A 14,641-nucleotide genomic window follows, 5' to 3' on the forward strand; every position below is an offset into this window, starting at 1 on the left:
ACACTGGGGGAGGAAATGTAAAGCACTCAGTACATTAGGGACACTGGGGGGGGGGGAGGAAATGTAAAGCACTCAGTACATTAGGGACACTGGGGGAGGAAATATAAAGCGCTCAGTACTTTTGGGACACTGAGGGAGGAAATGTAAGCACTCAGTACATTAGGGACACTGGGGGGGGGGGGGGAAATGTAAAGCACTCAGTACATTAGGGCCATTTGGGGAGGAAATGTTTAGCACTCAGTACATTAGGGACACTGGGGGGGGGAGGAAATAGAAGCACTCAGTACATTAGGGACACTGGGGGAGAAAATGTAAAGCACTCAGTACATTAGGGACACTGGGGGAGGAAATGTAAAGCACTCAGTACATTAGGGACACTGGGGGGGGGAGGAAATGTAAAGCACTCAGTACATTAGGGCCACTGGGGGAGGAAATGTAAAGCACTCAGTACATTAGGGACACTGGGGGAGGAAATGTAAAGCACTCAGTACATTAGGGACACTGGGGGGAGGAAATGTAAAGCACTCAGTACATTAGGGACACTGGGGGAGGAAATGTAAAGCACTCAGTACATTAGAGACACTGGGGGAGAAAATGTAAAGCACTCAGTACATTAGGGGCACTGGGGGGAGGAAATGTAAAGCACTCAGTACATTAGGGCCACTGGGGGAGGAAATGTAAAGCACTCAGTACATTAGGGACACTGGGGGAGGAAATGTAAAGCGCTCAGTACATTAGGGACACTGGGGGAGAAAATGTAAAGCACTCAGTACATTAGGGACACTGGGGGAGGAAATGTAAAGCACTCAGTACATTAGGGGCACTGGGGGGAGGAAATGTAAAGCGCTCAGTACATTAGGGACACTGGGGGAGAAAATGTAAAGCACTCAGTACATTAGGGACACTGGGGGAGAAATGTAAAGCACTCAGTACATTAAGGACACTGGGGGAGAAAATGTAAAGCACTCAGTACATTAGGGACACTGGGGGAGGGGGAGGAAATAGAAGCACTCAGTACATTAGGGAGGGTGGGGGGGATGGAAGCACTCAGTACATTAGGGACACTGGGGGAGGAAATGTAAAGCACTCAGTACATTAGGGACACTGGTGGAGGAAATGTAAAGCACTCAGTACATTAGGGACACTGGGGGAGGAAATGTAAAGCACTCAGTACATTAGGGACACTGGGGGAGAAAATGTAAAGCACTCAGTACATTAGGGCCATTTGGGGAGGAAATGTATAGCACTGAGTACATTAGGGACACTGGGGGGGAATGTAAAGCACTCAGTACATTAGGGACACTGGGGGGGAGGAAATAGAAGCACTCAGTACATTAGGGACACTGGGGGAGGAAATGTAAAGCACTCAGTACATTAGGGCTTTTTGGGTGGGATGGAAGCACTCAGTATATTAGTACATTAGGGACACAGGCAGTACATTTGGGCCACTGGGGGATGGAAATTTAAAGCACTCAGTACATTAGGGCAGTAGGTCATGTCGGAGTTCACTAGGTGGGCCACTGGGGAAGGAAATGGAAGTACTCAGTACATTAGAACATTAGGGACACTGGGGGGAATAGAAGCATTCAGTACATTAGGGCAGTGACGGAGGAACTGTAAAGCACTCAGTACATTAGGGCCACTGGGGGAGGAAATGTAAAGCACTCAGTACATTAGGGCCATTTGGGGAGGAAATGTATAGCACTCAGTACATTAGGGCAGTAGGTCATGTCGGAGTTCACTAGGTGGGCCACTGGGGGAGGAAATGGAAGTACTCAGTACATTAGGTACACTGGAAGGAAGGGATGGAAACATTCAGTACATTAGTACATTAGGGACACTGGGGGGATGGAAGCACTCAGTACATTAGGGGCACTGCGGGGGGGGGGGGGAATGGAAGCACTCAGTAATCAGTACATTAGGGACACTGGGGGAATGGAAGCCTTTATTAGGGCTTAGAGGAAATGTAAAGCACTCAGTACATCAGTACATTAGAGACACTGGGGGGTTGTAAGCACCCATTACATTAGGGGCACTGGGTTGAATTGGAAGTACTTAGTACATTAGGGACAATGGACACGACCTTGCTACGCCACTGCGGATTACTATCATAATTAGCCAGAGCAAAATATTTTTTAGTATTAAGCGTGGTACACCTACATTTTATAAAACTTCAAAAATATTTGATAAGACCAAATATTCCAAAACAAAAAAATATCTTAGTTCATGACAAACCAACCACTCAAAAAAGACCAAAAAAGGTACAATTCGTAACATCGTTTAAATGTTATTTTAACTGTGTTTAGAAGCGTGATTTGTTCTCCTAATATTGTGTTAAAAGTGAACAAAAAATGTGTAAAATAATTAACTTGTTGTTTTTAAAATCCTTATTACTAATTATTACGTTAAAGTTAAAGGGTCGGAATGATATGATGTTTTTACTTTCTCGTATACGAAGTATGTAGAAAGTATTGTTAGCGTTCAAACAGAAAATAAACCGGGAGTGGTCTCCCCTAAACTTTCTCGAACATTCTTATATAACTTGGAATATAGACATGATTCTTAATTACTTAAACTTTTAAAAATAGAATAGAATCTCATAGAAAAAAGAATTGCGCACCAAGCGAACACCAAAATGTGCATAATAGTGCGCAATATTATTATTAGTACTTTATAAGTTTACATGCGTTTTTTGAGAAATCGGAAATAGCGTAAATTAGTACTTCCAGTCAACGGAAATTACTTAAAAATTTGACAGAAGGTAGAAAATTAGATCTTTTACTTACTTGTGAAATTTCATTTATCTATCTGAAATAGTTCTCAAGTTATAGACTTTTTAAAATTTCAAAGTAGAAAAAGTACTACTTCCGGTTATCGGAAATCGCCCAAAAGTTGCTACGGATCTACGATTTAGATAAAATACTTATATAAGAAATTTCATCAACCTAGCTGTAACAATACTCAAGTTATCGTGTTTAAACACAGACAGACAGACACACACACACACAGACAGACACTCAGACATACGGACAAGAGTGCAAAATTATGTTTTTCCGTATCAGTGAGGTGTAAAACGTCGAGATTTTTTAAAATCTCAATTTTTTTTTTGCACGATTACAAGACTTTCTATATACTTCGTATAATCGAGAAAGTAAAAATGAGATTTTTATAAATATAAGTATTACTAGGCATACTGCCTAGCTTCGCTTAGGTTTTTAAAAAACATTTGAGAATTTGAATACTTAATTATTTAGCGATGGATTGGGTGTGGAGTGCTTTAATAAGTTGAATTTAAACAGTAATGCTAACTTTAGAAAAGACATGTTTTTGTTCGTCATTTATATTATGTTCGTACAGAATTTTTGGAAAGTACGCAATGTATAACTAAAATGGAATTAGAACTACACAGGTTTCATGAACAGTATATCTCATAGTTTATATTACATTGCCTTTTGAAATTAATTAATTAATTTAATTAACATACTTAACTAAATTAACAACTTAATTTTGTACTAAAACAAATGCTATACTTCGTCATTTTCTGTTTCTGTTTAAAATAGTATACAATTATTTGAAAAATAATAATTTTAAAAACGTTACCTCCCTTGAAAACTGAACGTATGACGTATGTCATTGTTTACTTATATTGTTTGCTTATATAAGAAATTACGTTATATGAACATATTTAACGACTATAATGGCTGTTTATGACGGGAATAAAGTTTTTTTGTTACCCTCCATGGTCGGTCTACGACGTCACATAATATTAAGGGGATCGTTCGTCAATTTATTTATATATATATATATCTCGTATAAGGAGAATTTCACTCAAGATCATCTTTTAGCCCTCGTCGAGGGCTTTGAGTCTGACCAACAGTTTTTCCATACGGCCTAGTCATCTTTAGTAGTGTATGCAAAAACGTAGCATGATGTACAGACATTAAGTAACCTAAAAATTGTGTTAAAATTTCCCTGTTTTTCCCATAAAATACATAGATTATATAGGGAAATACAACTGGTCAGTTTTGACCGCTTTACGAAGTTTTCCCAGATATGCCGAGTTTTTTGTGACACCCCTAGGTGTTCTTCTACCACCTCACAAAATATCAAGGGGGGTCGTCGGAGGAATTTTTTTTTCGTAATAGAGCTCATATAAAGAGAATTTCACTCGCGGTCACATTTTAGCCCTCGTCGAGGGCTTTGAGTGAAACCGACAGTTTTCCCTAAAGGTCAAGCCATTGACCTAGGAGCATGCAAAAAATTAGCCAGATATACTGAGCTTAAGTACCCTAAAGTCTGCGTTGAAATGACCCTCTGTTTTTCCCATAAAATACAAAGATTATATAGGGAAATACAACTGGTCAGTTTTGACCGCTTTACGAAGTTTTCCCAGATATGCCGAGTTTTTTGTGACACCCCAAGGTGTTCTCCTACCACCTCAGAAAATTTCAAGGGGGGTCGTCGGAGGAATTTTTTTTTCGTAATAGAGCTCATATAAAGAGAATTTCACTCGCGGTCACTTTTTAGCCCTCGTCGAGGGCTTTGAGTGAAACCGACAGTTTTCCCTAAAGGTCAACCCATTGACCTAGGAGCATGCAAAAAATTAGCCAGATATACTGAGCTTAAGTACCCTAAAGTCTGCGTTGAAATGACCCTCTGTTTTTCCCATAAAATACAAAGATTATATAGGGAAATACAACTGGTCAGTTTTGACCGCTTTACGAAGTTTTCCCAGATATGCCGAGTTTTTTGTGACACCCCTAGGTGTTCTTCTACCACCTCACAAAATATCAAGGGGGGTCGTCGGAGGAATTTTTTTTTCGTAATAGAGCTCATATAAAGAGAATTTCACTGGCGGTCACATTTTAGCCCTCGTCGAGGGCTTTGAGTGAAACCGACAGTTTTCCCTAAAGGTCAAGCCATTGACCTAGGAGCATGCAAAAAATTAGCCAGATATACTGAGCTTAAGTACCCTAAAGTCTGCGTTGAAATGACCCTCTGTTTTTCCCATAAAATACAAAGATTATATAGGGAAATACAACTGGTCAGTTTTGACCGCTTTACGAAGTTTTCCCAGATATGCCGAGTTTTTTGTGACACCCCAAGGTGTTCTCCTACCACCTCAGAAAATTTCAAGGGGGGTCGTCGGAGGAATTTTTTTTCGTAATAGAGCTCATATAAAGAGAATTTCACTCGCGGTCACTTTTTAGCCCTCGTCGAGGGCTTTGAGTGAAACCGACAGTTTTCCCTAAAGGACAACCCATTGACCTAGGAGCATGCAAAAAATTAGCCAGATATACTGAGCTTAAGTACCCTAAAGTCTGCGTTGAAATGACCCTCTGTTTTTCCCATAAAATACAAAGATTATATAGGGAAATACAACTGGTCAGTTTTGACCGCTTTACGAAGTTTTCCCAGATATGCCGAGTTTTTTGTGACACCCCTAGGTGTTCTTCTACCACCTCACAAAATATCAAGGGGGGTCGTCGGAGGAATTTTTTTTTCGTAATAGAGCTCATATAAAGAGAATTTCACTCGCGGTCACATTTTAGCCCTCGTCGAGGGCTTTGAGTGAAACCGACAGTTTTGCCTAAAGGTCAACCCATTGACCTAGGAGCATGCAAAAAATTAGCCAGATATACTGAGCTTAAGTACCCTAAAGTCTGCGTTGAAATGACCCTCTGTTTTTCCCATAAAATACAAAGATTATATAGGGAAATACAACTGGTCAGTTTTGACCGCTTTACGAAGTTTTCCCAGATATGCCGAGTTTTTTGTGACACCCCAAGGTGTTCTCCTACCACCTCAGAAAATTTCAAGGGGGGTCGTCGGAGGAATTTTTTTTTCGTAATAGAGCTCATATAAAGAGAATTTCACTCGCGGTCACTTTTTAGCCCTCGTCGAGGGCTTTGAGTGTAACCGACAGTTTTCCCTAAAGGTCAACCCATTGACCTAGGAGCATGCAAAAAATTAGCCAGATATACTGAGCTTAAGTACCCTAAAGTCTGCGTTGAAATGACCCTCTGTTTTTCCCATAAAATACAAAGATTATATAGGGAAATACAACTGGTCAGTTTTGACCGCTTTACGAAGTTTTCCCAGATATGCCGAGTTTTTTGTGACACCCCAAGGTGTTCTCCTACCACCTCAGAAAATTTCAAGGGGGGTCGTCGGAGGAATTTTTTTTCGTAATAGAGCTCATATAAAGAGAATTTCACTCGCGGTCACTTTTTAGCCCTCGTCGAGGGCTTTGAGTGTAACCGACAGTTTTCCCTAAAGGTCAAGCCATTGACCTAGGAGCATGCAAAAAATTAGCCAGATATACTGAGCTTAAGTACCCTAAAGTCTGCGTTGAAATGACCCTCTGTTTTTCCCATAAAATACAAAGATTATATAGGGAAATACAACTGGTCAGTTTTGACCGCTTTACGAAGTTTTCCCAGAAATGCCGAGTTTTTTGTGACACCCCAAGGTGTTCTCCTACCACCTCAGAAAATTTCAAGGGGGGTCGTCGGAGGAATTTTTTTTTCGTAATAGAGCTCATATAAAGAGAATTTCACTCGCGGTCACTTTTTAGCCCTCGTCGAGTGCTTTGAGTGTAACCGACAGTTTTCCCTAAAGGTCAAGCCATTTACCTATAAGCATGCCAAAACTGAGCCACATGTAAAGAGAGTAAGTGCCATAAAATCCGTTTTGAAATGACCCTCTGTTTTCCCCATAAAATACAAAGATTATATAGGGAAATACGACTGGTCAGTTTTGACCCATTTCCCGATTTTTCCCGGACATGGCGAGTTTTTTGTGACACCCCAAGGCGTTCTCCTACCACCTCACAAAATATCAAGGGGGGTCGTCGGAGGAAATTTTTTTTCGTAATAGAGCTCATATAAAGAGAATTTCACTCGCGGTCACTTTTTAGCCCTCGTCGAAGGCTTTGAGTAAGACCGACAGGTCTGCCCTACGGTCAAGCCATTTACCTATAAACATGCCAAAAATTAGCCAGATGTAAACAGGGTAAGTGCCCTAAAATCCGTTTTGAAATGACCCTCTGTTTTTCCCATAAAATACAAAGATTATATAGGGAAATACGACTGGTCAGTTTTGACCCATTTCCCGATTTTTCCCGGACATGGCGAGTTTTTTGTGACACCCCAAGGTGTTCTCCTACCACCTCACAAAATTTCAAGGGGGGTCGTCGGAGGAAATTTTTTTTCGTAATATAGCCCATATAAGGCGCCGGTCAGTCGAGGTCAGTTTTGACCCCTTCTCCGTAGACTTTTCGGCCAACCGTCACCGGCCTTCGTGTTCTATTGCCCGAAGGCACCATCGTGCCAAATTTGACGCGCCTGCGGCGCCGGGAAGTGCCCTATCGGGCACTTGACCACTTTGCTTTATATATATAGATATCAAATTTGTAGTACTGTGTCAACTTTTCAGCGATTTCCGGTAACCAGAAGTGGCAATTCTTCTACTTCTAATTTTTCAATTTAGTAACTTTTTTTTCTACGAGACTCTGTTCTATTTTTAAAAGTATAAGTAATTAAAAATCATGTCTATAATCCGAGTTGCCATCCCCCGTAGTGTTATGTAAGATTATGCGAGAAAGTTTAGGGGAGATCAAAACAGGTTAATTTTATGTAGTTTCTTTAAAACAGTAAATTGCAGTTAATTTTTTTTTTTTTTTTGGTAATTTAGAGCTTTTAATTAAATACTTCCGCAATAAATCAAAACAATGCAATATATTACATTGGATGTTTTACAAATTAACAAATTAAAAATTTAATACAATTAATATTTTTATATATTTTTGCTATAGTTAAATAATAATTATATACTCTATAAATATAAAAAAAAATAAAAAAATATAAAACTATAAATATACAAATTTAAAACAATGATAATCAATTATTATTATATTATTGCTGGTGTTTCACAATGTTGTTAAAGCTAAAGTAGAACTTACGTTGAGATTGTTTCCCTTACTTTATTTTAGCTTTTAATGGGTAGTAACTCATACAAAACAACCTTTAAAAAAACAAAATACTAAATATTCTTAAACATTACTCTGATTTTAAACATAGTGAGCAATGTAATAGTAAAAAAATACCACACTGATTATTTAACAAGAAAAAAAAATTTTGTATGCACTTTACATTTTAAATATCTCTTATTGTAATGCAAGTTCTTTGCAATGTACTACAATAGTCAATGAAGGACGTTTCGACTTTATGTGTCTTTTATTGTACCCGTTTTGGGGCTGGTCGGGTAACCGTCTCACGCTAAGGAAACAAAAGCTGCTGGCAAGACACCCCCCCCCCCAACCCTGTATGTCGAGGTAATTGAAAGAAATTAACTCTACTTCATTTCAGCAAAAGAAAGATAATGATGATCCGGCTGGTTGTAAGCATTGAATTAAAAACCTCAGAAGCACTCCTCACCTCCTCCATCACTACCCACACCTCCCCTATCTCTACTCCCCACACCCCCTCTAACACTATTCCACACCCCTCTACCAGAAACCCCCCTCCTCTATCACTACACTACACCCTTTGCCTCCCATTCTGAATACTACTGTTTTATTACAGACTACCAATCTTGTTTTATTACTTTATTTATCTAGTTATTTAAAAAGTATATTTCTTTCAGCCATCTCAAACTTCTATACGAAGCAAACAAGATACAAAACACATAAAAACAACGAGTCAATTTCCTGTCATAAACATAGAAAGGATGTTGAAGATGAGTAGCTGCCCTTATCGCTCAGCCATACAACTGATACGATTGGTTAGAATTTGTTGTTGAGATGTTCTTGTGTTTTCATAACCTCACTCTGTTATTGAATGATCAGTCTAGCAAATATATTTTCATTTTGTTTTTATGGGAACCCAATTCTCGATTTGTCGGCATGATAAGGTCTTCAAGTTTAAAATATAAATCGCGTGGAAAGGGTTTACATTTGTTTGATTTTATGAGGAAAAAAAACCTTCTGTTTTCATGAAAAAAATATGTTAATCTACAAGTAATTTTTTTTTAATTTTCAAAATATCATTTGGAGATTAATATGTCGGGCAAAGTAGAGTTGTACATTTCCCTAACTTGACTATAGGGCTTGTAAGTAGGTCACTAACCTCGTTCTCGTATTATCCAGGTATGTTTTTTTTAAACCAAATATAAATATTTTTATTAAATCGGTAAAATAATAAATTAACAGCAAAATTACTTACGGTATCTACTAACATAACAGTTTAACATGGCTGATAGTACTATTAACAATATAATCTACAAATAGCTGACAGAACTATTAACATTATAATCTACAAATAGCTGATAGAAGTACTAGCATAACTGTCTACATATAGCTGATAGCACTATTAACATTATAATCTACAAATAGCTGATAGAAGTACTAGCATAACTGTCTACATATAGCTGATAGTACTATTAACATTATAATCTACAAATAGCTGATAGAAGTACTAGCATAACTGTCTACATATAGCTGATAGCACTATTAACATTATAATCTACAAATAGCTGATAGAAGTACTAGCATAACTGTCTACATATAGCTGATAGCACTATTAACATTATAATCTACAAATAGCTGATAGAAGTACCAGCATAACTGTCTACATATAGCTGATAGAACTATTAACATTTTAATCTACAAATAGCTGATAGAAGTACAAGCATAACTGTCTACATATAGCTAATAGCACTATTAACATTATAATCTACAAATAGCTGATAGAAGTACTAGCATAACTGTCTACATATAGCTGATAGAACTATTAACATTATAATCTACAAATAGCTGATAGAAGTACTAGCATAACTGTCTACATATAGCTGATGGAACTATTAACATTATAATCTACAAATAGCTGATAGAAGTACAAGCATAACTGTCTACATATAGCTGATGGAACTATTAACATTATAATCTACAAATAGCTGATAGAAGTACAAGCATAACTGTCTACATATAGCTGATGGAACTATTAACATTATAATCTACAAATAGCTGATAGAAGTACAAGCATAACTGTCTACATATAGCTGATGGAACTATTAACATTATTATCTACAAATAGCTGATAGAAGTACTAGCATAACTGTCTACATATAGCTGATAGTACTATTAACATTATAATCTACAAATAGCTGATAGAAGTACAAGCATAACTGTCTACATATAGCTGATGGAACTATTAACATTATAATCTACAAATAGCTGATAGAAGTACAAGCATAACTGTCTACATATAGCTGATGGAACTATTAACATTATTATCTACAAATAGCTGATAGAAGTACAAACATAACTGTCTACATATAGCTGATGGAACTATTAACATTATTATCTACAAATAGCTGATAGAAGTACAAGCATAACTGTCTACATATAGCTGATGGAACTATTAACATTATAATCTACAAATAGCTGATAGAAGTACTAGCATAACTGTCTACATATAGCTGATAGTACTATTAACATTATAATCTACAAATAGCTGATAGAAGTACTAACATAACTGTCTACATATAGCTGATAGAACTACTAACATAACTGTCAACATATAGCTGATAGTACTATTAACAATATAATCTACAAATAGCTGATAGAAGTACTAGCATAACTGTCTACATATAGCTGATAGAACTACTAACATAACTGTCTATATATAGCTGATACAACTACTAACATAACTGTCTACATATAGGTGATAGAACTACTAACATAACTGTCTATATATAGCTGATACAACTACTAACATAACTGTCTACATATAGGTGATAGAACTACTACCATTACAGTCTGGTGTCATCAATATTTAAACAAGGAACACTACACCCCACACCACCAATACTTTTACTGTATTTAACAACGCTAGGATTTACCAGTCCTTTTGGGCTATACGCCATTTAATTCAATGTTTATAACTCCGTTTGTAGTTAAAAAAAAAAAAAAAAAAAAAAAAAAAAAAAAACAGCAATCACGATTAAAAGCACTAGGTTTTAGCAGTATCAAATTGGTCTTACAACAGGCTAAGGCGAAATTGTTACAAGTATTATACCACTGATCTGTCTACCCAATGAAAGTGAGCCGTCCAATTTTCCACGGATTACATCTAGAATCCAATTCGATCTCAGTGCCAGACTATGATAGAATTACCTCACCCATTTGTTCACCAATGTTGTCTGTTTTTATTATCACGTGTTGATCCGGGATCAATCCATGAAACATTTCTGTTTTCTTAGTATTCGGGTTCTATTTACTTAAAGATTAAAGAACCTAAACTCGCGTCATTATTCTGTCTGGTTGGTGTCATTATCTCCCTTTAACACACAGCCCTTGATAGAATTTAATAGAGAATGCTTTAAAAGGGGGATTGTCGTATTGGGTTCCATTACGATAGTATAATTAACGAAAAGAAAGATTTTGTTCTGAAAGGTTTTTTTTCAAGTTTATTTTAAGATAAGGTATAACTGATGATCTTTGATGTTATTTTAATAAACTAACAATGATATTTCCATTAGCCATTTTTACAAGAATAACATCATGGTGATCGGATGGTTTTTTTGTAAGAAAATAGACGCCAAAACTTAGACAACACTTTTGTCGATCTTTTATTAAAGAAATGTTACACTCAATAATAATCCATAAATATCCATTTGATAAAAGGTACTAATTTGCTTTTCAAAATATTCCTACATTGAAATAGAAAACCAAATTCCAGTATTTTATTATACTTCGTGTATACCATTTTCAGCTGGATAGTTTCTGTAATTAGACACTCATTTGTTAGGTATAGATAGACACTATTATAAAGATATAATAACAGCTAGTTGGAGATAACTGTTTTTTTCGGTTTAAACACAAAAAGGAAAAATAATTTTTCGTCTGAAATTCAGTTGAATTTGGGTAATGTAATTTAGGCTACAATTATAATCTAATAGCAGCAATCACGCAAAATCTCTCATTCGCAAATTACATTTTACTTCATACTTTTTTAAATTTTTTACTTTTTAATTTCTATATTTAAAAAAATAAATAAATTAGTATGCCTATAGAGACACTCCAAAGTCGATATTGTTTCGATTACGTCATGCAATGTCTAGTCCCGGGAAACTAAATTTTTGTCACTTACTTCAGTATCTCAGTCATTTTGTGTATATGTTGAGTTGGATAAAAATTAAATCAAGTAGAATATTACACCATTGGCCCGTTAGTCCGACAACAGCCTGCTTAACTTTCTTGATCTGGTTCCACAGGCCCAGTGGCGTAGCGACCCCTCCCGGCGCCCGAGGACAAACGTTCAATTTGGCGCCCACCCCCCCCCCCCCCCCCCCAAAATAGATATTTTATATTTATAATTCAAAACTGCAGTTAAAATGAGCTTTCTTGGCGCCCATAGGGTCGGCGCCCGGGGACATATGTACCACCCCCCCCTCGTCGCTACGCCTGCACAGGCTTTGTCCACCCATGAACAAGCAAGATAGTAGTTGGTGTTAACATTTATTTTAATAATTTGCTCCCCTAGATGTGTGGCTATCCCCAGCTAACGGAGGTTTGAACCCGGAATTGTTTGGAGTTAGGCCTCAAACGTCCCCCCCTCCCGACCACGCCGTCCTTATTCCAATCTTAATTACTCAGTGCTTAATTAAGTCATTAGGAACACAGTCTCAAACAGGTTCGAGTTTACGTGTGTACAGTTTTGTCACGTGGTACAATTAAATAACCAATACAGTTTCATTTTTCTGGTAAAGTATATATTTTCTATATAAATTAGAATTATTTTCTATTACGTTTTGCCCAAGTTTGGAGGGGTATGGAAAAGGGGTGGGGGGTGTGGGGGGGGGGGGGGGTGTGATCGCTCTTTCAAGCCCTATCCCAAAAGAGATTGAAAGAAATTCTGAATTATAAACTACTGATACAGTTTTTCACCCGTGCTATCAGTTGAAGTTGTGTGGTGAAATGTTGCAAGTATAAAATCTCGTCAGTGATACACAGCAATATATATATCAGATGGACATGTAAATAAGTTGTAGAGATTTGTGACCCCAATACAAGGGTTGGTATTTTTGTGACATTAAGAAACAGCGGCTTAAAAATGACGTCCTTTATTTGAGAACCTAAAAACCCTAACTTTTTTTTGAATTGATAAAAATCAACAAGCAAACATAAAAATTATTTTAAAAAATTAAAATAAAACGAATTAATATTTTAAAATTCGTTTTTAATTATTAATTATTAATTTGTATTAAAAATTAATTAACTTAAAAAATATTTAAAACCTTACTACTATGCAGAAAAATTGCTTTGAATCGGTGATGTCAATTTTTTTTTTCCCATTTAATCTCATTTTTTTTCTTATCTCACTGTTTGTTGTATGTCAATCTCTGCACATGCGCAGAGGGTTAATTTCGTCTTCCACCTCTTTATTGGCGTCATTTTTAGACATTTCATTTCGTCTCCATCTTTTTTTTTTCTTCTTCTTCCGTTTCTATTTTTAAAATAGCGTCGCGATGATTGCAAGGAGGTGGGAGCGGTTTAAAAAAAAAATATAATACTTTTTTTTTTGCTTGTCATTTCAAATGTAATATCAGCTAATTTTTATCTTGCATTAAAACAAACTTGCAATCTGACGGTCCAGAGGACAAGTGAAGTAGAGTTATCCTGAATCTGTGAGTTCGGCATGTGAATGGATAGTGTGGTCAGCACTATAACCAGTCGCTTTTATATTCGTGAGTCTAGTGCCTACCAGAGCTAGGTGGACTCCTACGAAACCCGGATTCGAACTCGTACTCGAAACTTAGTAGTCGTGTGCTCTACCTTTTGGACCACACTGTCCCATCAACTGGTCATAACTGGGACAAACTTTAAATATGACGCCCCCTCCTCCCCCCCCCCCCCTTGGCGTCCCCCCCTATATATTTTTATATTAATTATGCAAAACTGCAGCTAAAATGTGCTTTTAATATTTTTCAAACCCATTTTGGCGCCCCTAAGGTCGGCGCCCGAGGACATATGTACCCTCCCCCTACCCCCACGCTACGCCTCTGTTTAACAAAACTGTACGTGAAACCATATAGGAGGGCGTGGTTGGATGGTAGAGCGCGAGACTACTATCCCGACAGTCTCAGGTTAGGATCCCGGGCTCGGTTCCGTATGACGTCATTGAGTCCACCGAGTTCTGATGGCACCAGACTCACGTTAAAGAAAGTTAAGGCCAGATCACATAAATATGTAAACTCTACTTTATCTGCTATATATACCACCAGCTGCGAAAGTGAAACTAATTTACGTGGTCGAGATGGTAGAACGTATGGTTACTGACCCGAAACAACCCGAGTTTGAATCACCCCCGGGCAGATGGTGCTCGTTAGTTGAGAACAGCAACTAATCTAGAAAAAAAAGACAACTCCGAAATCAAACAGGAGTGGAGTCCCCTTAGGCGAAAAGATTACCAACTGTTTTTTTTTTGCCATAGCTGACGCCTCTACCAAAACTGGCGTCATGCTTTCATCAACACGTCTATTAGACTATGGGGCTATTTAATAACAACAAACTAATAATCATATCCCTAACACCAATACTGGCAGTTTAAATCTTCGATGCTAAACTCTACCCCTTACT

At 37.3% G+C, this 14,641-nt stretch overlaps 1 protein-coding gene across 1 annotated transcript in view; it reads right to left on the reverse strand.

Annotated features, from left to right (window-relative positions):
• LOC131929284 (uncharacterized) overlaps positions 1-14,641 on the reverse strand; it is a 57,539-nt gene that overhangs the window by 18,359 nt on the left and 24,539 nt on the right. The window lies entirely within an intron of this gene.

Source organism: Physella acuta, unplaced genomic scaffold (genome assembly GCF_028476545.2).
Source record: "Physella acuta isolate Inbredline_101_S28 unplaced genomic scaffold, ASM2847654v3 ptg001606l, whole genome shotgun sequence".
In the NCBI taxonomy this organism is placed as follows: domain Eukaryota; kingdom Metazoa; phylum Mollusca; class Gastropoda; family Physidae; genus Physella; species Physella acuta.